This window comes from Bubalus kerabau, chromosome 7, assembly GCF_029407905.1.
Source record: "Bubalus kerabau isolate K-KA32 ecotype Philippines breed swamp buffalo chromosome 7, PCC_UOA_SB_1v2, whole genome shotgun sequence".
Taxonomy (NCBI): Eukaryota; Metazoa; Chordata; class Mammalia; order Artiodactyla; family Bovidae; genus Bubalus; species Bubalus kerabau.
The window spans coordinates 38,337,184-38,364,638 of record NC_073630.1 but is presented as its reverse complement, the minus strand read 5'-3'; the positions used below and the strand labels follow the sequence as shown (position 1 = coordinate 38,364,638).

The window sequence follows — 27,455 nt, the reverse complement described above, 5'->3', positions numbered from 1 at the left end:
GCACTCTATCTATCAGATCTAGGCCCTTGAATCTATTTCTCACTTCCACTGTATAATCATAAGGGATTTGATTTAGGTCATACCTGATTGGTCTAGTGGTTTTCCCCACTTTCTTCAACTTAAGTCGGAATTTGGCAATAAGGATTTCATGATCTGAACCACAGTCAGCTCCTGGTCTTGTTTTTGCTGACTATATAGAGCTTCTCCATCTTTGGCTGCAAAGAATATAATCAATATGATTTTTGTGTTGACCATCTGGTGATGTCCCTGTATAGCGTCTTCTCTTGTGTTGTTGGAAGAGAGTATTTGTTATGACCAGTGAATTTTCTTTACAAAACTCTATTAGTATTTGCCCAGCTTCATTCCATATTCCAAGGCCAATTTGCCTGTTACTCCAGGTGTTTCTTGACTTCCTACTTTTGCATTCCAGTCCCCTATAATGAAAAGGACATCTTTTTTGAGTGTTAGTTCTAAAAGGTCTTGTAGGTCTTCATAGAACCGTTCAACTTCAGCTTTTCCAGCATTACTGGTTGGGGCATAGACTTGGATTACTGTGATATTGAATTGTTTGCCTTGGAAATGCACAGAGATCATTCTGTCGTTTTTGAGATTGCATCCAAGTACTGCATTTCGGACTCTTGTTTACCATGATGGCTACTCTATTTCTTCTGAGGGATTCCTGCCCACAGTAGTAGATATAATGGTCATCTGAGTTAAATGCACCCAATCCAGTCCATTTTAGTTCGCTGATTCCTAGAATGTTGACATTCACTCTTGCCATCTCTTGTTTGACCACTTCCAATTTTCCTTGATTCATGGACCTGACATTCCAGGTTCCTATGCAATATTGCTCTTTACAGCATCAGACCTTGCTTCTATCACCAGTCACATCCACAACTTGATATTGTTTTTGCTTTGGCTCCATCCCTTCATTCTTTCTGGAGTTATTTCTCCACTGATCTCCAGTAGCATATTGGGCCCCTACTGACCTGGGGAGTTCCTCTTTCAGTATCCTATCATTTTGCCTTTTCATATTGTTCATGGGGTTCTCAAGTCAAGAATACTGAAGTGGTTTGCCATTCCAGTCTCTAGTGGACTACATTCTGTCAGATCTCTCCACCATGACCCACCCATCTTGGGTTGCCACATGGGCATGGCTTAGTTTCATTGAGTTAGACAAGGCTGTGGTCCTAGTGTGATTAGATTGACTAGTTTTCTGTGAGTATGGTTTCATTGTGTCTGCCCTCTGATGCCCTCTTGCAACAACTACCATCTTACTTGGGTTTCTCTTACCTTGGGCATGGGGTGTCTCTTCATGGCTGCTCCAGCAAAGCGCAGCCGCTGCTCCTTACCTTGGATGCGGGGTATCTCTTCACCGCTGCCCTTCCTGACCTTCAACATGGTATAGCTCCTCTAGGCTCTCCTGCGCCCGTGCAGCCATGGCTCTTTGCACGTGGGGTTGGTCCTCCCAACTGCCGCCCCTGGCCTCGGGTGTTGGGGCATGGGTAGCTCCTTCCAGCTGCCGCCCCTGACCTTGGACCCAGGTGTAGCTCCTCTCGGCCGCCCCTCCTGACCTCGGATGCGGGGTAGCTCCTCTCGGCCATTCCTGTGCCGTTGCAGCCTGGCACTCTCGGCCACTGCCGCTGACCTCATACATGGGGTAACTCCTCTTGGCCGCCACCCTTCGGGCATGGGGTCCTCCCGGCTTCTGCTCCTGACCTTGGACGTGGGGTAGCTCCTCTCGGCCACGCTTAGTGCACTGGTTGAAGCCGCCTGCACTTATTGCACCAAAAAGCTATATATGACAAACCCACAGCAAACATTATTCTCAATGGTGAAACATTGAAAGCATTTCTCCTAAAGTCAGGAACAAGACAAGGGTGCCCTCTTTCACCATTACTATTCAACATAGTTTTGGTCACAGCAATCAGAGCAGAAAAAGAAATAAAAGGAAGTCAAATTGGAAAAGAAGAAATAAAATTCTCACTGTTTACAGATGACATGATCCTCTACATAGAAAACCCTAAAGACTCCACCGGAAAATTACTAAAGCTAATCAATGAATATAGTAAAGTTACAGGATATAAAATCAACACACATAAATCCCTTGCATTCCTATACACTAACAATGAGAAAATAGAAAGAGAAATTAAGGAAACAATTCTATTCACCATTGCAATGAAAAGAATAAAATACTTAGGAATATATCTACCTAAAGAAACTAAAGACCTATATATAGAAAACTATAAAACACTGGTGAAAGAAATCAAAGAGGACACTAATAGATGGAGAATTATACCATGTTCATGGATCAGAAGAATCAATATAGTGAAAATGAGTATACTACCGAAAGCAATCTGTAGATTCAATGCAATCCCTATCAAGCTACCAACGGTATTTTTCACAGAGCTAGAACAAATAATTTCACAATTTGTATGGAAATACAAAAAACCTCGAATACCCAAAGCAATCTTGAGATAGAAGAATGGAACTGGAGGAATCAACCTGCCTGACTTCAGGCTCTACTACAAAGCCACAGTCATCAACACAGTATGGTATTGGCACAAAGGCAGAAATATAGATCAATGGAAAAAAATAGAAAGCTCAGAGATAAATCCACACATCTATGGACACCTTATCTTTGACAAAGGAGGCAAGAATGTACAATGAAGAAAAGACAATCTCTTTAACAAGTGGTGCTGGGAAAACTGTCAACAACTTGTAAAAGAATGAAACTAGAACACTTTCTAACACCATACACAAAAATAAACTCAAAATGGATTAAAGATCTAAATGTAAGACCAGAAACTATAAAACTCTTAGAAGAGATCATAGGCAAAACACTCTCCGACATACATCACAGCAGGGTCCTCTATGACCCATCTCCCGGGATATTGGAAATAAAAGCAAAAATAAACAAATGGGACCTAATTAACCTTAAAAGCTTCTGCACAACAAAGGAAACTATAAGCAAGGTGAAAAGACAGCCTTCAGAATGGGAGAAAATAATAGCAAATGAAGCAACTGACAAACAACTAATCTCAAAAATATACAAGCAACTCCTACAGCTCAATTCCACAAAAATAAATGACCCAATCAAAAAATGGGCCAAAGAACTAAACAGATATTTCTCCAAAGAAGACATACAGATGGCTAACAAACACATGAAAAGATGCTCAACATCACTCATTATCAGAGAAATGCAAATCAAAAGCACAGTGAGGTACCCTTTCACGCCATTCAGAACGGCTGTGATCCAAAAGTCTACAAGCAATAAATGCTGGAGAGGATGTGGAGAAAAGGGAACCCTTTTACACTGTTGGTGGGAATGCAAACTAGTACAGCCACTATGGATAACAGTGTGGAGATTCCTTAAAAAACTGGGAATAGAGCTGTCTTATAACCCAGCAATCCCACTGCTGGGCATACACACCGAGGAAACCAGAATTGAAAGAGACATGTGTACCCCAATGTTCATCGCAGCACTGTTTATAATAGCTAGGACATGGAAGCAACCTAGATGTCCATCAGCAGACGAATGGATAAGAAAGCTGTGATATGTATACACAATGGAATATTACTCAGCCATTAAAAAGAATACATTTGAATCAATTCTAATGAGGTGGATGAAACTGGAGCCGATTATACAGAGTGAAGTAAGCCAGAAAGAAAACACCAATACAGTATACTAATGCATATATACGGAATTTAGGAAGATGGTAATGATAACCCTGTATGCAAGACAGCAAAAGAGACACAGATGTATGGAACAGTCTTTTGGACTCTGTGGGAGAGGGTGAGGGTGGGATGATTTGGGAGAATGGCATTGAACCATGTATAATATCATATAAGAAATGAATCGCCTGTCCAGGTTCGATGCAGGATACAAGATGCTTGGGGCTGGTGCACTGAGATGACCCAGAGGAATGGTACAGGGAGGTCGGTGGGAGCGGAGTTCAGGATGGGAAACACGTGTACACCTGTGACGGATTCATGTTGAGGTATGGCAAAACCAATACAATATTGTAATGTAATTAGCTTCCAATTAAAATAAATAAATTTAAAATTAAAAAAATAAATAAAGGAAATACTTTAAACTTCAACACTACTTTTTCTCTGCCCTTTATAACAATTTATTTTTTCACTTTTATGTAATTATGTATTCTTTATATTTTTATTCTTTCAGATATATTACTTGAATCAATTAAACACTGTAAGATTGCCTATAATATAAACAATAAGCCACAGTCATACATTTTAAACACTATTCTCATTTTAAAAATTATTTTAGAAGTAGTCAATAATTGACATTTTAACTCCCTTTTAGCACCAGGTTATTTATTATGTAGTAATTTCTCAAATGACTATTTGAGATGTGGGAGGATCATTTTTTGTACAGCTTAAGCAAAATATCTGGCTAAAATATAAATATAAATAATGTAAAATACAAGCAAGGAAGAAATTAGTGTCCAGCTTATATATATATTACAGGACCATATTAAGGTTAAAATTCATCTAGATTTATTGTCTATTTGGTCAGTGTGATATAAATTTGTTGTGTTAACCTTTGTAATTTCAATTTAAGTACGTTTAGTTTTTGTGATGAACTGAATATTTGTATCCACCCCCCAAAATTCATACATTGAAATCCTAACCCCCATGTGATAGTGTTAGGAGGTGAAGACTTTAGGATGCAATTAGAATTATATGAAGCCATGAGACTATAACCACCATGAATGGAATTAGTGGCCTTGGAAGTGTCACAGATAGCTTGCTTCCTTTCGCTGATCTCTGCCATTTGGTGATAAAGCAGAGCTAACAGTCTTCAATCCAGAAGAGTATTTTCAACAGAACTTGACCTTGTTTGCACCAGAATCTCAATCTTCCAGACTTCAAAACTATGCAAAATAAATTTCTGTTGTTTTTAATTCAGTCAGTCTATGTTTGTTCTAACAGCCCAAACTAAAACATTTTCTATAACTAATCAATTAGATATTGAAAATAGTATTACTAACTTATTACATTATTACAAACAAATATTACATTATTACAAACAAAGCTAGAGGGGAGTGATGGAATTTCAGCTGAGCTATATCAAGTCCTAAAAGATGGTGTTGTTAAAATGATGCATTCAATATGCAAGCAAATTTGGAAAGCTCAGCAGTGGCCACAGGATTGGAAAAGGTCAGTTTTCATTTTAATCCCTAAGAAAGGCAATGGGAAAGAATGCTCAAACTATTGCATAATTGCACTCATCTTGCACGCTAGCAAAGTAATGCTCAAAATTCTCCAAGCCAGGCTTCAACAGTATGTGAACCAAGAACTTCCAGATGTTCAAGCTGGATTTAGCAAAGGCAAAGGAAACAGAGATCAAATTGCCAACATACTGTATTATATAAAAAGAAAGAGTTTCAGAAAAACATCTGCTTCTGCTTTATTGACTATGCCAAAGCCTTTGACTTTGTGGATCACAACAAACTGTGGAATATTCTTCAAGAAATGGGAATACCAGACCATCTTACTTGCTTCCTGAGAAATCTGTATGCAGGTCAAGAAGCAACACAGAACTGGACATGGAACAACAGACTGGTTCCAAATTGGGAAAGGAGTACTTTAAGGCTATGTATTGTTACCCTGCTTATTTAACTTATATGCAGCAACATTATGCAAAATGCTGGCTGGATGAAGCACAACTTGGAATCAAGATTGCAGGAAGAAATATCAATAGCCTCAGATATACAGATGACACCACACTTATGGCAGAAAGCAAAGAAGAACTAAAGGGCCTTTTGATGAAAGTGAAAGAGGAGAGTTTAAAAAAACTGACTTAAAACTAAACATCCAAAAAACTAAGATCATGGCATTTGGTCCCATCACTTCATGGCAAATAGATGGGAAAACAATGGAAGCAGTGACAGAGTTCATTTTCTTGGGCTCCAAAATCAGTGCAGATGGTGACTGCAGCCACGAAATTAAGACGCTTGCTCCTTGGAAGAAAAGCTGTGACAAACCTGAATAGCATATTAAAAAGCAGAGACATTACTTTGCCCACAAAGTCTGTCTAGTCAAAGCTGTGGGTTTTCCAGTAGTCATGTATGGATGTGAGAGTTGAACAATAAAGAAAGCTGAGTGCTGAAGAATTGATGCTTTTGAACTGTGGCATTGGAGAACACTCTTCAAAGTCCGTTGGACTGCAAGGAGATCAAACCAGTCAGTCATAAAGAAAATCTGTCCTGAACATTCATTGGAAGGACTGATGCTGAAGCTGAAACTCCAATACTTTGCCCACCTGATGAGAAGAACTGACTCGTTGGAAAAGACCCTGATGCTAGGAAAAATTGAAGGCAGGAGGAGAGGGAATGGCAAAGGATGAGACGGTTGAATGGCATCACTGACTTGATGGAGATGAGTTTGAGCAAGGTTCAGGAGTTGGTGATGGACAGTGAAGCCTGGTGTGCTGCAGCCCATGGGTTCACAAAGAGTCAGTCATGAGTTAGCAACTGAACTGAACTTGTTACATTGATTGTGTTTCTGTTGCTTCTGAACATTTTAAGAACATTTTTATTATACCTTCTATTATCATGCTATTCAGAGTTCAGAGATTGTTAATAATTTTCTCTCTATTGGGAGGTTCTTTGCTTTGTTCTGCACTTTTAACCATAATATGTTTCTCTGATGTATATAAGTTGGCCTCTAATTTCTTGCTTATTTCCATTTGTTTGATATATTGTGCTTAGCCAGACAGGTTCGGTTAAGTTGTATAAAAAAATGACACCCCCCCCACCAGATCTCAAAGGCTCACCACCCCTCTGTAGGTCTCAAAGGCTTAGAACAAAAGCTCATTTCTACCACCTATGACCTGTTTATCATTTTAAGCTTTGAATTATCTCATCTCACCTCCATTTCTGCCCTAGAATGATGAACAGTCTCTTTTTGAAGCACCAGAGGTTGCCATGACAAAGTTTCAGGTTTAATTATATGCTTAGAAATGACAACCATCATTTCATCTCTCATGGCATTTCATCATCAAAACAGAACATGTAACTGTTCCTGAATTCAGCAGGATGAGGAAGCCTAATCTTCCTACAGGGAGAGGCATGCAAGTCAATGAAACAAAACATGTGAAAGCAATTAAGACAGTGCGTCTTGAATATTTTTACACATAACTTTACTATCAACCCTTGCTAATAATGCTTCTAGTGTCTCTCTTCAAAGTCTTGGATGGCTAAAATCACTGATAACATCTGAGAACTAATGTTTTTTAACAGGAAAGTTTTAATCTATTTACACTTCTGGGTAGAAATAATGTGGTAGCTCTTTTCACTTTCTAATATATATTTTTATTTCTAAAAAAGAGTGTCTTTGCTTTGTGTCTTTATAGATGTCAAAGGGCATGAATGATATCTCTTTACAAATGCATCTTAATTTCTTTCTATGTATGTAATAGCATTATCTTAATTCCTTAAAGGAAAACAATATAATTGGGCTTTGCTTTTCTGTTTTATATTTTTGTATTTCAGGTTATTTTCATTCCCTTATGAATTAATTTAATATTCATTTGAATATTACTATAAAATCCATTTAATATCTTGCCATTCTAATTTCTTTGATTTTATTTTTATTGTGGCTTTCTAGTTATTGACTTCTTATCTGCATCTTATCATAGTCTGTCAAATACACTATTTATCTTGATCCTTAAATATTGTTTATTTGTATTCATTTAAAATGTTATTTTTATTTATGTATTACACTTTAAAACCTAAACAGGAATAAACAACATTTCTAATTTTGTGGGCTTTTTAAAATAATATATAAAATGTTTAAAATCATTCTTAACATTTTTTTAATAGTCTTGTTCTTAATGGGTTTGAACTTTCTCAGCCCTTTATATAATACTGTGTGTGACCTGAATCTGGTGATTTTAAAAATATCTATTTTCCTTTCTAGATCAACCTTTCTATTATTTTGATTTTAAAATCACATTTGTATATCTTTTAGTACTTTCATCAGTTACTTTTGAGAAAATCTTTTCTATAAAATACAACACACAAATTTATTGAAAATATATTGGATTCCATTCTCTGACTAAGCCTTTGGAGTAATTCAGTAGGCTCAGTGTTACAATGCTGGATATCCTTATCAATTTAGTAGCACTTCAATCTCTAAAAGATAGTCATAACATCAATTCTGCTATTTGAAATTAATCACAGAAGTGGTCTACAAGACTGTAATGTTTGACTTGAAATGTTTGACGCTGTTCAGAAATGAAAATATTTTTTCCAGTTTGTAATAGTTTGTGAGAGTTTGAGGACACAAGCTATAGTGTATTAATTCTACTAGACATAGGGAATGAAAGAACTGAAAGACACCTTTCCTCCTTATTGTTTTGCAGAAGAAAAAAAAATAGAAATATAGGCTTAAATAGAAAAACAAATGAAAAACCTGTATCACCTGTTTTCTCCTTGATGTTTCAGAGATAACATATTTCTTTGATTGTTGCCTTAACATGATTATAGAAAAAACATTTTTACCCTGAATTTTCAAAATGGATCTTACCTGCCACACTAAAAGATAAAACCATTCTATTTTATCCCCTTTCAAAAGGGCAAAAGTTGTTAAATATTTATTATTTAATTCCCAGTATATCGAGTTTAACATTTATATTTTGGTAAATGTCAATATGGGCTTCCCTGGTTGTTCAGTGGTAAATAATCCACCTGCCAATGCAGGAGACATGCATTTGATCCCTGGTTGGGAAGGTCCCAGGGAGAAGGAAATGGCAACCCACTCCAGTATTCTTGCCTGGGAAATCCATTGACAGGGGAGCCTGGTGGTCTATAGTCCATGGAGTCACAAAAGAGTCAGACATGACTTACTGACTGAAAAACAGCAACAAAATGTCTATATGTTTATTATGATATAATGTGGAAATTAATATATAAAAATATCAATTCCCTAAAAAATACAATTTCAGCCTCATTAGCTCAAGTTTAAATGTATGAGATGAGACTGGTGCTGGAGTTCACTATTCCTTAACAAAACAAAGCAGTACATAAATATGTCCTGATCCAGGATGAATATGCTTTAAAGATATTAAAAGGTATAGATCAATGGAAGAGGATAGAAAACCCAGAGACAAGCCCACCTACATATGGTCACCTAATCTAAGACAAAAGAGGCAAGAATATACAATGGAGAAAAGACAGTCTCTTCAGTAAGTCATGCTGGGAAAGCTGGACAGTTACATGTAAAAGAATAAAGTCAGAACACTCCCTATGGGCAAACAAGATGGTGGAGCAGAAGGACATGCACTCATCTTCTCCTTGAGAACACCAAAAATGCAACTAGCTGACAAAAAACATAGAAAGGAGGATGCTGTAACCCACCAAAAAGAAACCCCACATCCAAGGACAAAGGAGAATCTAGAATGAGATGGTAGGAGGGCACAATCACACTAAAATAAAATCCTGTACCTGCCAGCTGGGTGACCCACTAACTGGAGAATGATAATACCAAAGAAGTTCTCACACAGTTGCAAAGGTTCTAGGCCCCACATCAGACTACCCAGCCTGGGCATCTGGCAAAGAGACTGGGAATCCCCAGGGAAGCTGACTTTGAAGTATAGCAGGATTCAATGTCAGAACTTCCACAGGGCTAAGAGAAACACTTTAAAAAGGCACAAACAAAACGTTGTACACACCAGGACTCAGGGGAAAGGATCAGTGACCCCACAAGAGACTGAAGCAGCTCTGCCTGTGAATGTGTCTGAGGGTCCCCCGTGAAAGTGTGTGTCAGCAGTGGCCTGCCAGCAGCGGTCCTGAGAGGTGCCTGTTGGCACAAGTTCTTTCAGAAGTCAACTGTAGCCCTATCATAGAGTCTGCAGACTCCAGGACTGGGTCACTTCAGGTCAAACAACTAACAGGGAGAAAGCACAGCTCCACCCATCAGCAGACAATTGGATTAAAGATTTACTTGCTCTCACCAGAGCAAGACCCAGTTTTCCCCACAGCCAGTCCTTCCCATCAGGAAGCTAAGATAAGCCTCTTAATTGCATCCATTAGAGGGCAGACAGGATGAAAATCACAAATACAGAAAGCTAACCAAAATGACCACGAGTCCTAGACTTGTGTAACTCAAAGAAGCTCTGAGCCAGGGTCACGGCTGCTCAGGGCCACCCAAGCGGAGGGGTCATGGTGGAGAGTTCTGACAAAGTACGACCCACTGGAGAAGGGACTGGCAAACCACTTCAGTATTCTTGCTCTGAGAACCCTATGAACAGTATGAAAAGCAAAAACATATGAGGCCAGAAGATGAGCCCTTTATGTGGGTAGGTGTCTAATATACTACTGGTGAAAATCAGAGAAATAACTCAAAAATAATGAAGAAGCTGGACCAAAGGGGAAACTACTCAGCTGTGGATGTGTCTGGTGGTGAAAGTAAAGTCTGATGCTATAAAGAACAATATTGAATAAGAATGTGGAATATTAGGTCCATGAATCAAGGTTAATTGGACATGGTCTAGCAGGAGACAGCAAAAGTGAACATCAACATCTTAGGAGTCAGTGAACTAAAATGGGTGGGAATGCGCAAATTGAATTCAGATGATCATTATATCTACTACTGTGGGCAGGAATCCCTTGGGAGAAATGGAGTGGCCCTCCTAGCCAATGAAAGAGTCTGAAATACAGTACTTGGGTGCAATTTCAGAAATGAAAGAATGGTCTCGGTTCATTTCCAAGGCAAACCATTCAACGTCACAGTAATCCAAGTATATGCACAACCACTGATGCTGAAGAAAGTGAAGTTGTCTAGTTCTATGAAGACCTACAAGGCCTTCTAGAGCTAACAACAACAACAACAACAACAAAGACAGAGAAAAGATGTCTTTTCCATTATATGGGATTGGAATGCAAGAGATACCTGGAATAAGAGGCAAGTTTGGCCTTGGAGTACCAAATGAAGCAAGGTAAAGGCTAACAGAATTATGCCAAGAGAACACATTGGTCATAGCAAACACCCACTTCCAACAACACAAAAGACAACTCTACACAAGGATATCACCGACTGGTCAATACTGAAATCAGATTGATTATGTTCTTTGCCATTGAAGATGGAGAAACTCTATAGAATCAGTAAAAACAAGACCTGTAGCTGACTGTGGCTCAGATCATGAGTTCCTTATTGTAAAATGCAGGCTTAAATTGAAGAAAGTAGGGAAAACTAATAGACCATTCAGGTTTGACTTAAATAAAATCCTTTATGATTATACAGAGGAAGTGACAAATAAATTCAAGGGATTGGATCTTATAGAGTACCCAAAGAACTATGGATGGAGGTTTGCACACTGTACAAGAGGTGGTGACCAAAACCATCCCAAAGAAAAATAAATGGAAGAAGGCAAAATGGTTGTCTGAGGAGGCCTTACAAATGGGCTGAGAGGAGAAGAGAAGCAGAAGGCAAAGAAGAAAGGGAAAGATATACCCATTTGAGTGCAGAGTTTTGAAGAATAGCAAGGAGAAATAAGAAAACCTTCTTAAGTGCAAAGAAAGAGAGGAAAACAATAGAATGGGAAAGAGTAGAGATCTCTTCAAGAAAATTGGAGATATCAAAGGAACATTTCATACAAAGATGGGCACAATAAAGGACAAAAATAGCAAGGATCTAATGGAAGTAGAAAAGATTAAAAAGAGGTGGCAAGGATACACAGAAGAATTACACAAAACAAAGGCCTTAATGAACCAGATAACCACAATGGTGTGGTCGCTGCCTAAAGCCAGACGTCCTGGAGTGTGAAGTCAAGTGATCCTCAGGAAGTATGATGAACAAAGATAGTGGTGGTGTTTGAATTCCAGCTGAACTATTTAAAATCCTAAGAAATAATGCTGTTAAAGTGTTCCACTCATTATGCCAGCAAATTTGGAAAACTCAGCAGAGGCCACAGATTGAAAAAGGTCAGTTTTCATTCCAATCTAAAAGAAACAGCAATGCCAAAGAATGTCCAAACTACCATACAATTGCACTCATTTCACATGCTATCAAGGTAATGCTCAAAATCCTTTAAGCTAGGCTTCAGCAATACTTGAACCATTAACTTCCAGATGTACAACCTAGACTTGAAAAAGGCAGAGGAATCAGAGATCAAATTGCCAACATCTGATCAATCATAGAAAAGGCAAGGGAATTCCAGAAAAACATCTATTTCTGCTTCATTGACTTTGTGAAAGCCTTTGACTGTGTACGGCCCACTGGAGAAGGGAATGGCAAACCACTTCAAGAAAACTGTGGAAAATTCTTCAAGAGATGGGAGTACCAGACCATCTGACCTGCCTCTTGAGAAACCTGTATCCAGGTCAGGAAGCAACAGTTAGAAATGGTCATGGAACAACAGACAGGTTACAAATTGGGAAAGGAGTACACAAGCCTGTATACTGTCACCTTGCTTATTTAACTTATATGCAGTGTATATCATGAGAAGTACCAGACAGGATGAATCACACACTAGAATCAAAATTGCCAGAAGAAATATCAACAACCTCAGATTTGCAGATAATACCACTCTAATGACAGAAATCAAAGAGGAACAAAAAAGTCTCTTTATGAGAGTGAAAGAGGAGAGTGAAAAAGGTGGCTTAAAACTCTACATATAAAAAACTAAAATCATGGCATCCAGTTGCATCACTTTAAGGCAAAGAGATGGAAAAAAGTGGAAATGGGGAGAGATTTTATTTTCTTGAGCTCCAAAATCACTGTGGATGATGACTGCTGCCACGAAATTAAAAGACACTTATTCCTTGGAAGAAAAACTATGATAAAACTAGACAGCATATCAAAAAGCAGAGACATCACTTTGCCAACCATGATCTGTATGATTTTTATGTAAAAAGCTATGATTTTTCCAGTAGTTATGTACAAATGTGAGAGTTGGGCCTTAAATAAGGCTGAGTGGGAAAAAAATTGATGCTTTTGTATTGTGGGGCTGGAGAAGACTCTTGAGAGTCCCTTGGACTGCAAGGAGATCCAACCAGTCCATGCTAAAGGAAATCAGTCCTGAATATTCATTTGAAGGACTGATGCTGAAGCTGAAACTCCAATACTTCAGCCACCTGATGGGAAGAACTGGCTCATTGGAAAAGACCCTGATACTGGGAAAGACTGAAGGTGGAAGAAGAAGGGGATGACAGAGGATGATATGGTTGGATGGCATCACCAACTCAATGGACATGAGTTTAAGCAAGTTCCAGGAGTTGGTGACGGACAGGGAGACCTAGTGTGTTCTAGTCCATGGGGTCGCAAGGAGTCAGATATGACTGAGTGGCTGAACTGAACTGAAAAGGAAATTGACCCTGAGTATTCATTGCACGGACTGACGCCGAAGCTGAAGCTCCAATACACTGGCCAGCTAATGCGAAGAGAGAGCTGAGTTATTGGAAAAGATCCTGATTCTGGCAAGAAGTGAGGGCAGGAGGAGAAGGGGTACAAACAAAGAGATAAGCATCACTGTCTCAATGGACATGAGTTTGAGCAAATTTTAGGAGATTGTTAAGGACAGGGAAGCCTTGCTATGTATAAAAGAGAAAACTAATGAGAAGCTACTCTATAGCACTGGGGTAGGGGGGAAAGAAAGTAAACTCTGTTTGTAAGACATATATTATATATATACATATATACATATAGTCGCTCAGTTGTGTCCGACTCTTTGCAACCTCATGGACTGTGGCCCACCAGGCTCCTCCATCCATGGGATTCTCCAGGCAAGAATACTGGAGTGGGTTGCCATAAGACACATATTAATTTAACCTTAAAAGTGTATTTCAATATATGGATACATCCAGTTCAGTTCAGTTCAGTCACTCAGTCGTGTCTGACTGTCTGTGACCCCATGAATCGCAGCACACCAGGCATCCCTGTCCATCACCAGCTCCCAGAGTTTGCCCAAACTCATGTCCATCGAGTCGGTGATGCCATCCAGCCATCTCATCCTCTGTCGTCCCCTTCTCCTCCTGCCCCCAATCCCTCCCAGCATCAGGGTCTTTTCCAATGAGTCAACACTTTGCATGAAGTGGTCAAAGTATTGGAGTTTCAGCTTTAGCATCAATCCTTCCAGTGAACACGCAGGACTGATCTCCTTTAGGATGGACTGGTTGGACCTCCTTGCAGTCTAAGGGACTCTCAAGAGTCTTCTCCAACACCACAATTCAAAAGCATCAATTTTTCAGCACTCAGCTTTCTTCACAGTCCAACTCTGTCGTCCAACTCATACATGACCACTGGAAAAACCATAGCCATACATGACCACTGGAAAAACCATAGCTTTGACTAGAAGGACCTTTGTTGGCAAAGTAATGTCTCTGCTTTTGAATATGCTATCTAGGTTGTTCATAACTTTCCTTCCAGGGAGTAAGTGTCTTTTAATTTCATGGCTGCAATCACCAACTGCAGTGATTTTTGAGCCCCCCCCAAATAAAGTCTGCCATTGTTTCCCCATCTATTTCCCATGAAGTGATGGAACCAGATGCCATGATCTTAGTTTTCTGAATGTTGAGCTTTAAGCCAGTTTTTTCACTCTTCTTTTAGGTGCAGACAAATAGTGTTTGATTCCACTTACATGAGACAGTAAAATTCATAGAGTCAGAAAGTACTTTGGTAGTTTCCAGGAGCTGGGAATTGGATGAGAGAAGAATGGGGCGTTAGTGTTAAATAGGGACAGAATTTAAGTTTAGGAAGGTGAAAAATTTGAGAGGTGGATACTGGTGAGAGTTGCACACCAATGTGAATGGACTTAGTGCTACTGAACAGTACAGTCAAATATGGTTAACATTGTATGTTTGATAATTATGTGACTTCCACCATAATAAAAATACAAACAAACAGGGTTGCTAAAATGTTATCACTTGGGAGTCTTATACTTAACGTGAATAAGCCATCACATTTGCTTTAAAAATCCGTAACTACTGGATGTATTTTTGACAAAAATGGGGCTTCCCTGGTGGCTCAGATGGTAATGCAGGAGACCCGGCTTCGATCCCTGGGTTAGGAAGATTCCCTGGAGAAGGGAATGGCAACCCACTCTAGTATTCTTTCCTGGAGAATTCCATGGACAGAGGAGCTCGGCAGGCTACAATCCACGGTGTAGCAAAGATTCGGACATGACTGACCAAATAACACTTCGCAAAAATGACCAAAAAATTTGTTTTACTGAAAAGTATGTAATACAGTTGAAGAATCATATTTTATCTGTAGACTATGAAGTTGCATTAGACAGAGTGATTGTACTAAATGATAAATAGCAATTTTGAACATTAAATTATTTCATTTAGTTATTTTTCCAAAGTGGAATTTTCAGATATTCTAAAGGTCAGTTTATTTCTTAAAATTACAATGGTGACTTTTTGTTCCAATGTTTAGCATTTTCTAATTATATTTCACAGTGGAAATTTCCTCCACAAACTACTCACTCACTGTTCACAGAAATTTGGGAAAAAAATATATCAAATGAACTTAATAATGCAAAATTTAATGCATGACCTCTAAAATGAATTAAGTAATATGCCTTTCTTTGCAAGTTGTTTTGGTTGTGTGTTTGATTCAAATATATTTGATTCATATAAAAATGCCACAAACTCCATAATGAAACATCAGTGATAAAAGTGACTGTCTCAGGCAAAAATGAGGCCACACATTATGGAATCCAGCAATCTAGAAGGGTTGATCATTTGCCATATCACTCAGAAATTTTTATTTTCTAATTTCACAGCAAAATATTTCAGATATTTTGATCGTCCCAGAGGAAAATGAAATATTTGAAGCAATATTAAAAAAATAAAATCATCATCGACCTTTTACTGTAGTTTGCTTACACAAAACCACACACATATGCACATCCCTTAAAGTCAGGAATTATAGTTTTTAAAATTTATCCCCAGTCCTTAAGTATACTATCTAGCATAGATCAGAAACCTCAATATATTGAGCAAATAACTAGATATCAGAAATTAAAAGGCAAAGCCTTTAGAGTTTACATGGAGGAAAGTTTGGTGTTTAATTTCAGTTTTGTTTTGATGTGAAGAGGGTTTAATATCATGCAATAGGATGATATTTAATCCTAAATATTTAATTTAGTCCTAAATATTTAATCCTAAATAGGATGATATTTAGTCCTATTTAATCCTAAATAGGACTCATTTTGTGGGTGATGAGTTACATGGAAAGCATTTAAATAGCCAGTAATTCATAGCATTTTGCTTTCAATTAAAATTGCATCTTTTCTTGATTGTAAGAAGTTGTGAGTCCTTGAAATTAGCAGTATCTTCAGGATACTGAATTAAAAGAATGAGACAGTCCCATTGCCACACATATGTAATTACAAGGTAAATCTGTAGGTCTTTATGACTCCTGCGTACTTTACTACAAACTCTAGATTTCAATTGTACACTTTGGCGTTAGCTCTACTCCATAATGACTAATATGATTGGCAGAAACAATCCCTATTGACCAGGCCAATCTGTAGAATAGCCACAGATGATCGCCCTGATTAAAAATCCAGTGGAAACGATTCCATACTGGCTTTTTAGCCCATTTGTTCTCAGATCAAGTCCTCGTTCTATCAGCTGTATTTTCTAGCATGCTTTGTCACCTGGTTCCTCGCTGAGTTCAGCCAATAGAAAATACTGCAAGATAGAAGAAAAGGAGAAGGATGGAAGAAAGAGAAGCCTGTTTATTTGTAACAGTAATGATCTCTTGGGAGGAACAGTTGTTACCTGAAATTTGCATGTAACTGACAGTCTTGTTTTTACTCTACCAACCCTAACTCAGGATTTCACTTGGAAGCCTGCTTTTTCTCTGTGGCTTCAAGTGGTAATACCTCCTCCCTTTGTCTCTTTAGCTTAGTAGTGACAGCAGATTCTAGCATTGCTGTGACTCGGTTGTCTCTCCATCTCCCTTCATACTTCCTGTACTCCTAATAGATGGAATTTGATACGGGAAGGAATAATTATACAAAACTCAGGAAAAAAAGCTGCTCCACATAGAACCAGACACCCTAGAGTGTGAAGTCAAGTGGGCCTTAGAAAGCATTACTGCTAAGAAAGCTAGTGGAGGTGATGGAATTCCAGCTGATGGGGAACACATGTATACCTGTGGCGGATTCATTTTTATATTTGGCAAAACTAATACAGTTATGTAAAGTTTAAAAATAAAATAAAATTTAAATTAAAAATAAATAAATAAAAAATAAAAATCTTGAAAGACAATGAATGCTCTTAAAATACTGCCTAAATATGCCAGCAAATCTGGAAAAATCAGCAGTGGCCACAGGACTAGAAAAGGTCAGTTTTCATTTCATCCTAAAGAAAGGCAATGCCAAAGAATGTTCAAATTACCATACCATTGCTCTCATTTCACATGCTAGCTAGATTATGTTCAAATTCCTTCAAGTTAGGCTACAGAAGTACTGAACCAAGAAATTCCAGATGTACAAGCTGGGTTTAGAAAAGAAAGAGGAACCAGAGATCAAATTTCCAACATCTGATGGATCATAGAAAAGGCAAGAGAATTAAAAAAATAAAAAATCTACTACTGCTTCATTGACTAAAGCCTTTGACCATGTGGAGTGGATCACAACAAACTGTGGAAAATTCTTAAAGAGATGGGAATACCAGAATACATATCCTGTCTGATAAACCTTTATGCAGGTCAAGAAGCAACAGTTAGAACCAGATATGGAACAACGGACTGGTTCTAAATTGGGAAAGAAGTACATCAAGGCTGTGTATTGTTACCCTACTTATTTAACTTCTATGCAGAGGACATCATGAGAAAAGCCAGGCTGGATGACTCACAAGCTAGAATCAAAATTGCCAGGAAAAATATTAGCAACCTCAAATATGCAGATGACATAACCCTAATAGCAGAAAGCTAAGAGGAACTAAGGAGTCTCTTGAGGAGAGTGAAAAATTAGAGGGGAAAGCTGGCTTAAAGCTCAGCTTTCAAAAAAATGAAGATCATGGCATCCAGTCTCATCACTTCCTGGCAAATAAAAGGGGAATAAGTAGAAACAGTGACAGATTTTATTTTCTTGGGCTCCAAAATCACCACACACAGTTACTGCAGCCACGAAATTAAAAGATCCTTGCTCCTTGGAAGGAAAGTTATGACCAACCTAGACAGCATATTGTAAAGCTGAGACATCATTTTGCCAACAAAGTTATGTATAGTCAGTTGAATCTATGATTTTTCCAATAGTTATGTATGGATGTAAGAGTTGGACTATAAAGAAGACTGAACACTAAAGAATTGATGTTTTCAAACTGTGGTGATAGTGAAGACTCTTGAGAGTACCTTGGATTGCAAGCAGATCAAATCAGTCAATCATGGACTGATGTTGAAGCTCCAGTACTTTGCCACCTGTTGTGAAGAGCTGACTCACTGGAAAAGATCCTGATGCTGGAAAAGATTGAGGGCAGGGGGAGAAGGGGGACTGCAGTGGATGAGATGGTTGGATTGAATCACTGACTCAATGGGTATGAGTCTGAGCAAAGTCATGAAGATAGTGAAGGACAGGGAAGCCTGCTGTACTGTAGTTCATGAGGTCACAAAGAGTCAGATATGACCTAGTGATTGAACAACAACAGAAATACTGAAGGAGAGCCAAATGACAGTATTTGACTACAACAAAATGATGACTTTCTGATTTGTAAAGGACTCAAATCATGTAATTAAAGAAAGGTTGGCACACTACAAGAATATATCTGTAATATATATAATCTACACATTTTATTGACTTGAATATGAAAAGAATTGTAAAGTGCACAAAAAAATGAGAAAATTTAATTATGAAATGGGGAATTAAGTGAATAGGCAATTACAAAAATGAGAAGGTGCATCAAAGAAGAAAATGAATAAATGCTCAGATAAAAATTAAGTCACACAGTAAGATTCTACATTCTGACTATTAAATGCACAAAAAATACAGATGCTCATAATCCTTTCTCTGTAGTTCTGAAAACGGCTCATAAAGCATTGTGTTCTGGTTCCTGCCACAACCTCAGAAAAATGTCCAATATCTAGAGCCCTTGAAAACCTGTAAGTGAAAAAAAGTCAGTTGTGTCCGACTCTTAGTGACCCCATGGACTACAGCCTACCAGGCCCTCCGTCCATGGGATTTTCCAGGCAAGAGTACTGGAGTGGGGTGCCATTGACTCCTCCATTAACAGTGGCTAGGCATATTTACTTGGAGCTGGTACATTTAGTGACAGCCTTAGTGCCCTTGGACACGGCGTGCTTGGCCAGTTCCCCAGGTAGCAGCAAGTGCATGGCGGTCTGGATCTCCCTGGATGTGAAAGTCGAGCGCTTGTTGTAATGTGCCAGGCGTGATGCCTTGCCAGCGATGCGCTCGAAAATGTCATTGATGAAGGAGTTCATGATTCCCATGGCCTTGGATGAGATGCCAGTGTCCGGATGGGCTTGCTTCAGCACCTTGTACATGTACACGGAGTAGCTCTCCTTGTGGCTGTGCTTGCGCTTCTTGCCTCCTTCTTCTGGGCCTTGGTCACAGCTTTTTTAGAGCCCTTTTTAGGGGCAGGAGCGGACTTAGCCAGTTCAGGCATGTCTATAATGACAACACCCAACAACACAGAAAGATCTTGAAAACCTGTGGAAGGGATCAAATAACCATAAATTCCTATGTGGTGGATGTCACCAAAACTGAACCTCAGAGGAAAGAGTGTACCTTCAGAAAGAAAATCGATGGCGTCTGCAGACACTTCTACTAGAGATGCAGGCCATTGTGGCCTCTGAAAATTAAGCTTATTACAGAGTCATATCCTCTAGCAGCACCAGCCAGAATGCAGTACTCATGCTGACAGCTGCTTCTTGATCCCCATCTACTGTTTCATGCTTCATCCCCAGAGTCTTTACTAAGCAGATTCAGACATCTTTCTGGGAGATCTATCATTTGTTGAGTACAGATTCCAAGGTTGAGCTCTAATCAAGGCATCTTATTGTAGACTGATCACCATGGCTCTGTTTAACACATTCTCTTCTGTATTATATGATCACTGCCATACATATAGCCACAAGGAGACACACTCATTGGGTCTGATGTAGTGGATGCTGGCTCAGAAAATCCTACTTTCTTTGGCAATATTCCTCTTAGATGACTTGGGAAAACATACCTGTCCTCTGCTCCTATAGAAAGACTAAAGAAATTAAATAAAAAAATATGGTGTTGCTGAAAAGCCTGTAGCCAAGGAGAAGTGTCAGGGTAGATGGACTTCCCCAACTTTTGAATTTATTGCTACCCTACCTGAGGTTGCAAACTGCCTAAAGTCTTGCAGGTGTCCTCTTGATCTAACAGTCAGCACTTCCCTATTAGCGCTCAAAGTTCTCAGCATGGGGATGAAGAGAAGTAGGCAGCAACATCTGCTCAGGCTACTGAAATATTCTTAATCTCTTCTCACACAGGTTTTTGAGAAAATATGGGCTATGGGTGGAGCCTTGGTGACAGAAAATAAGTATCAGATTCTATTTTTTAAAATCACATGACCTTGAATACAGACAAGAAAGCAAAAATAAATAAATAAATATTTGTCTATTCTTTTGCCAATACCACATCGTGTTGATTACTGTAGCTTTATAGTAAGTCTGATATAGTAAGCTTTATCAGTGGTTCTGGAATGGAAATGGGCACTTTTTGATAAAAGTAAATTACCCCTTAGCTCTAAGTCTTATACATGTATCAGAGAGTTTTACAACATGATTTAATTTAGCATTTTTTATGCTAATAAACAGTCGGAGATAGACTTTGCCATGCAGTAGTCAAATGAGTAACTAGATCTATTAGAGGAGCATTGTTAAATTGGAAAAATATCGTTAAACAACAATAGTAAAATAACACTAAGATTTATTATGTATACCATTTGGGTAATTTTTAAACTAAATGAGTGTGATTTTCACTGATGTAAATATTTAAATAAATATACATATGAAAAAAAGTGAAAGTTAGTCACACAGTCGTGTCCTACTCTGCAATTCCATGGACTGTAGGCTGTCACGCTCCTCTGTCCATCGAATTCTCCAGGTAAGAGTACTCGAGTGGGTTGCCATTTCCTTCTCCAGGGGATCTTCCTGACCCTGGAATTGAACCTGAGTCTCCTGATTGCAGGCAGATTCTTTACCAGCTGAGCCACTAGGAAAGTACACATTAAAATAAGAATGTGTACTATTGAAATTATTAAGCAGGGAGTTAAGGGAAAAATAAAATATAAAACCCAAAACCTGGCAACAGAGATACTGCTGCTGTTCTTTAGTTGCTAAATCATGTCCAGCTCTTTGAAATCCAATAGACTGTAGCCCACCATGCTCCTGTGTCCATGGGATTTTCTTTTGGAGTAGGTTTCCATTTCCTACTCCCATGAGATCTTGCTGACCCGGGGATCAAACCCGAGTCTCCTGCTTGGTAGGCAGATTCCTTACCACTGAGCCATCTGGGAAGCCAGCAACAGAACTAATATGTCATAAACCTAGAAGAATGAGCAATACAATCTACACTTCTAAGGCTGTGTATCTAAAATAGAACAAAACTAGCAGATTACTTTAATTAACTTAAAAATGCATTCCATCTCCACTTAATTGCATAACAACCTTGGTACCTGCTGATATAAAAATTGGTTTGTATTCATGCAAGCTGTATATGGTAGGCTGAGAATATCTAACTTGTGTATATTTCAATCAAAACACACTTCAAAGTAAAATCAACTTAAAGTTATTTCTGGTAATTTATTTGCTTGTAAGATTTAAATATTTTCAAAATCATTCTGAGATTAACTTGTTACATACAATTGATATTGGGAATGTTTTTAAAATATAGCACAGATGCAAAAGATAAGATGTAGTTAATTCAGCATATTTAAATAAATAAATAATTATAAACTAATTCCATGTTAATATTTAGTGTTAATATTTGACTCAAGAGTTTGAAAGTCATGATGAATCTATCATTTCTAGGGTAAGATTTAGTGCAAAGTTCTTCAGAATGCTTAAGACTCCTGAAAATATCATTGACACTCCTATATACTAGCAATGAACAAGTGGAATTTGAAATTAAAAAACAATACCATTTACATTAGTACAAAAAATGAAATACATAGTTATAAATTTAACAAAATACATCTAAGATGCACATAAGGAAAACTAAAAGAACTTTGATGAATAAAATCAAATAACTAAATAGAGAGATTCCATGTTCATGAATAGAAAGATTCAATATTGTCAGTTCTTCCCAATTTTATTCATAGACTCAAGGCAACTCTGACAAAAATCTCAGCAAGTATATATGGAAAGGCAAAAGACTGAATAGTCAACATAATTCTGAAGAAGAAGAACAAAGCTGGAGAACAGATGTTACTGATTTTCGACTTACTATAAAGCTACTCTAATCAACAGAGTATGGTATTGGTAAACAATAGACAAATCAATGGAACAGAATAGAGGGTACAGAAACATACCCACATAAATATAATCAACCTATCTTTGACAAATGAGGGAAGGCAATCTAATGGAACAAGGACAGTCTCTTCAACAAATGGTGCTGGAACAACTAGACATCCACATGCAAAAATGAATCTAGCAGAGAACTTATACCCTTCAAAACACTAACTCAGAGCCTCCCTGGTGGCTCAGTGGTAAAGCATCCACCTGCCAATGCAGGAGACATGGGTTTGTTCCCTGATCTGAATATCCCAGATCCCACATTCTGCACAGCAGCTAAACCCATGAGACACAATTATAGACCTTGTCCTCTAGAGCCTGGAAGCTGCAACTGCTGAGCCCTCGTGTCACAACTACTGAAACCCATGAGCCCTGGGGCCTGTGCTTCACAAGAGAAGCCAACCAGAATGAGAAGCCTGTGCATCACCACTAGGGAGTAACCTCCACTCAGCATAACTAGAGAAAAGCCCACACAGCAACAAAGACACAGCACAGCTAATAAATAAATATATAAAATACAAAAAAACCCACTCCAAATGGGTCACAGACCAAAATGTAAAATGTAAGACTATAGAAATACTAGAAGTAACATTAGGAAAAAACCTATATATCCTTGGATATGGTGATAACATTTTAGATACAATGCTAAAGGCAAGATCCAGGGGGGAAAGTGTATAAATCTGAACTTCATTAAAATAAAAAAAAAAATTTTCTGTAAGAAAAGGGGGGAAGAGAATGTGAATACAAGCCACACTGGGAGAAAATATTTATAAAGGTCACATCTGATAATTGACTGTCATCCAAAATATGCAGAGAACTTTTGATTTAACACTCAAAAATGAAAAAATGAAAAGCCCGATTAAATAATGGGCCATATATCCTAAGAAACACCTCACCAAATAAAATCAGATCAGATCAGTCGCTCAGTCATGTTTGATTCTTTGTCACCCCATGAATTGCAGCACGCCAGGCCTCCCTGTCCATCACCAACTCCCGGAGTTCACTCAGACTCACGTCCGTCGAGTCAGTGATGCCATCCAGCCATCTCATCCTCTGTCGTCCCCTTCTCCTCCTGCCCCCAATCCCTCCCAGCATCAGAGTCTTTTCCAATGAGTCAACTCTTCGCATGAGGTGGCCAAAGTACTGGAGTTTCAGCTTTAGCATCATTCCCTCCAAAGAAATCACAGGACTGATCTCCTTCAGAATGGACTGGTTGGATCTCCTTGCAGTCCAAGGGACTCTCAAGAGTCTTCTCCAACACCACAGTTCAAAAGCACCAATTCTTCGGTGCTCAGCCTTCTTCACAGTCCAACTCTCACATCCATACATGACCACAGGAAAAACCATAGCCTTGACTAGACGAACCTTTGTTGGCAAAGTAATGTCTCTGCTTTTGAATATGCTATCTAGGTTAGTCATAGCTTTCCTTCCAAGGAGTAAGCATCTTTTAATTTCATGGCTGCAGTCACCATCTGCAGTGATTTTGGAGCCCAGAAAAATAAAGTCTGACACTGTTTCCACTGTTTCCCCATCTATTTCCTATGAGTGGTGGGACCAGATGCCATGATCTTCATTTTCTGAATGTTGAGCTTTAAGCCAACTTTTTCACTTTCCATTTTCACTTTCATCAAGAGGCTTTTGAGTTCCTCTTCACTTTCTGCCATAAGGGTGGTGTCATCTGCATATCTGAGGTTATTGATATTTCTCCCTGCAATCTTGATTCCAGCTTGTGTTTCTTCCAGTCCAGCGTTTCTCATGATGTACTCTGCATAGAAGTTAAATAAACAAGGTGACAATATACAGCCTTGACGTACTCCTTATCCTATTTGGAGCCAGTCTGTTGTTCCATGTCCAGTTCTAACTGTTGCTTCCTGACTTGCATACAAATTTCTCAAGAGGCAGATCAGGTGGTCTGGTATTCCTATCTCTTGAAGAATTTTCCACAGTTTATTGTGATCCACACAGTCAAAGGCTTTGGCATAGTCAATAAAGCAGAAATATACAGATGCAAAAATCATTTGAAAAGAATGTTCACATCATATATTGTCAGAGAAATGCAAATTAAAACAACAACAAAATACCACTACAAAACTGTTAAAAGGGCCAAAATCCAGAACACTGACAACACCAAATGCTGCAGAGAATGAAAAGCAACGAGAACAACCATTCCTTGATAATGGGAATGCAAAATGGTACAGCCACTCTGGAAGACAGTTTGGCAGTTTCTTACAAAACTAAACATACTCTCATTGTATGATCCACCAATCACACTTAAGAGAGCTGAAAAATTACATTATGCAAAAATATGCACATGGATATTTATAGCAGATTTGTTCATGACTGATGAAACTTGTAAGCAATGAAGATGTCCTTCAGTAGGTAAATGGATAAGCTGCTACGCATTCAGAAAATGAAATATTATTCAACACTAAATAGAAATGAGCTTTCAAGCCATCAAAAGACATAAAGGAACCTTAAATGCATATCTGTAAGTGAGAGTCCCTTGGACTGCAAGGAGATCAAACCAGCCAGTCCTAAAGGAAATCAGTACTGACTATTCATTGGATGGACTGATGCTGAAACCAAAGCCCCAGTACTTTGGTCACTTGATGCAAAGAACTGACTCACTAGAAAAGACCCTGATGCTGGGAAAGATTGAAGGCTGGAGGAGAAGGGGACGACAGAGAACTAGATGGTTGGATGGCATCACCAACTCAATGCACATGAGTTTGAGCAAGCTCCAGGAGAAGGTGAAGAACAGGGAAGCCTGGCATGCTGCAGTCCATGGGGTCACAAAGAGTGAGACGTGACTGAGTGACTGAACAACAACAAGTAAAAGATGCCAATCTGAAAAGGCTACATACTATGTCATCCCAACTACACATGATATTCTGGAGAAGGCAAAACACAATAAAAAGAGCAGTGTTTTCCAGGGGTTGGAGGGGACTTTTAGGGCAGTGAAAAAGAGAGGCAGTTGTCTTTTGGTATCTATGAGGGATTGATTCCAGAATATCCTCCTGATACTAAAATTTTCAGATGTATAAGCCCCATAGTTTGCCTAGCCCTCCACGTTGAATTCTGGGGTTTCCAATCTCAGGTTATAAACATACACACAATACCTAACTGGTTGAATCTGTGGATGTTGAAACCATGGATACAGAAGGCTGACTGTTTGATACCATAATGTATATTGGCAGATAGGTGTCACTGTACATGTGTCTAAATCTATAGAATATACAACACCAAGATTAAACCATAATATCATACTCTAGTGGGGTATGTTTATAATAGACTATGAATATGTGGAGGGAGGAGTTATATGGGAAATTTCTGCACCTTCTCTTTGATTCTGCTGTGAACTTTAGATGGCTTTTGAGAAACAAAGCCTTAATTAAGACCCAAACATGCACTGGGACGACCCAGAGGGATGGTATGGGGAGGGAGGAGGGAGGAAGTTTCAGGATGGGGAACACGTGTATACCTGTGGCAGATTCATGTTGATATATGGCAAAACCAATACAATATTGTAAAGTTAAAAAAATAAAATAAAATAACATTTAAAAATAATAAAAAAAATAAGGCTCATGTCTTTATACCCTTATCCAAATAAATTGAAAATTCAATGTTAAATGCCACTATTATGGGCTGAATTTTGTCTCTTCCTGCCACAACAACAATTTAAAAAAACCCAAACTTTTGTTGAAGCACCTATATTTGGAGATAGAATCATTAATGAGGTAATTAAGTTAAAATGCACTGAATAGGGTGGCCCTTGATCCCATGTGACTGGTACCCTTATAGCAAGAGGAGATTAGAACATAGATGCACAGAGAGAAGACCATGTGAAGACAGGGAGAAGATAGCCATCTCAAGCCAAGAAGAGAACCTTAGAAAAATTCTAACCCTGCCAACACTTTGATCTTGGATTTCTAGGCTCCAGAATTGTGAGAAAATAAATTTCTGATATTTAAGTCACCCAGTCTGTGGTACCTTAGTAAGTCAGCCCTAGCAAACTAATATACCCTTGATAATATACATTAGTTCTCTCTGAAAGAGATGTTGTTTAGTCACCTAGCTGTGTCTATTTTGCAACCCTATGGACTGTACCCCACCTAGTTCATCTGTCCATGGGATTTCCAAAGCAAGAATACTGGAGTGAGTTGCTGTTTCTTCTCCAGGGGATCTTCCCAACCCAGGGATTAAACCTGTATCTCCTGCATTAGCAGGCAGATTTTTTACCACTGAGCCACCAGGAAAGCCCCATGGAAGAGATGAGAGAGTGGTTAAACTTTGGCATAAAACAGGAAAGAACAATACTCCATATCATTTGGAACATATTTGCTTTGTTTCTGTATACAGTTAAAGGACACTAGAACTTTGCTCAAAATTTAACAAAAAAAATCTTCATTATTTTAAATTTCTGTGTTCTCTGATGAAATGGAATCACACACACATTGGGGTCATTAGTGATATAGTCAAAGGGCCCCAAGAACTTTATTTTAATCATTTACTCACTTTTTCAATAGAGTGAATGTGGGCATTATGGGAAGGAAATCCTGAAATTTCAGAGTTGCTAAAATATAATTAGTTTCTAGATCAAATCCCAAATGCCTTATGCATAAGCATGCAGTGATATCAAAACAAAGCACAAGTGTTCTGTTAAAATCTGAGGAGGATTTGAAGGCACATCTGTGACAGCCAAGAGCTAACTGACAGTGTGATAAATCTTTGCCCAGGGGAATTAAATAGATTTGAAATAAAATCAATTATTAAAACTTTCCCCCTTGTATGAAAGTTTCATAAATATTAAACACTAAAAATAACAAACATATTTTTGGGTGTGAAACCACAAAACATAAATGGAATAAAGATACATAATATTATAGTGATATCTAACACATTCTCTTTTGTTAACCTCAATTAAATAACAAAGCCTCACCCTTCTCTCAGTGAGAGGTGGATGCGTGTCA

At 38.4% G+C, this 27,455-nt stretch overlaps 1 long non-coding RNA gene across 3 annotated transcripts in view; it reads right to left on the bottom strand.

The window, feature by feature from the left end:
* Window positions 1-27,455, bottom strand: part of LOC129657655 (uncharacterized) — a 172,489-nt gene that overhangs the window by 61,589 nt on the left and 83,445 nt on the right. The window lies entirely within an intron of this gene.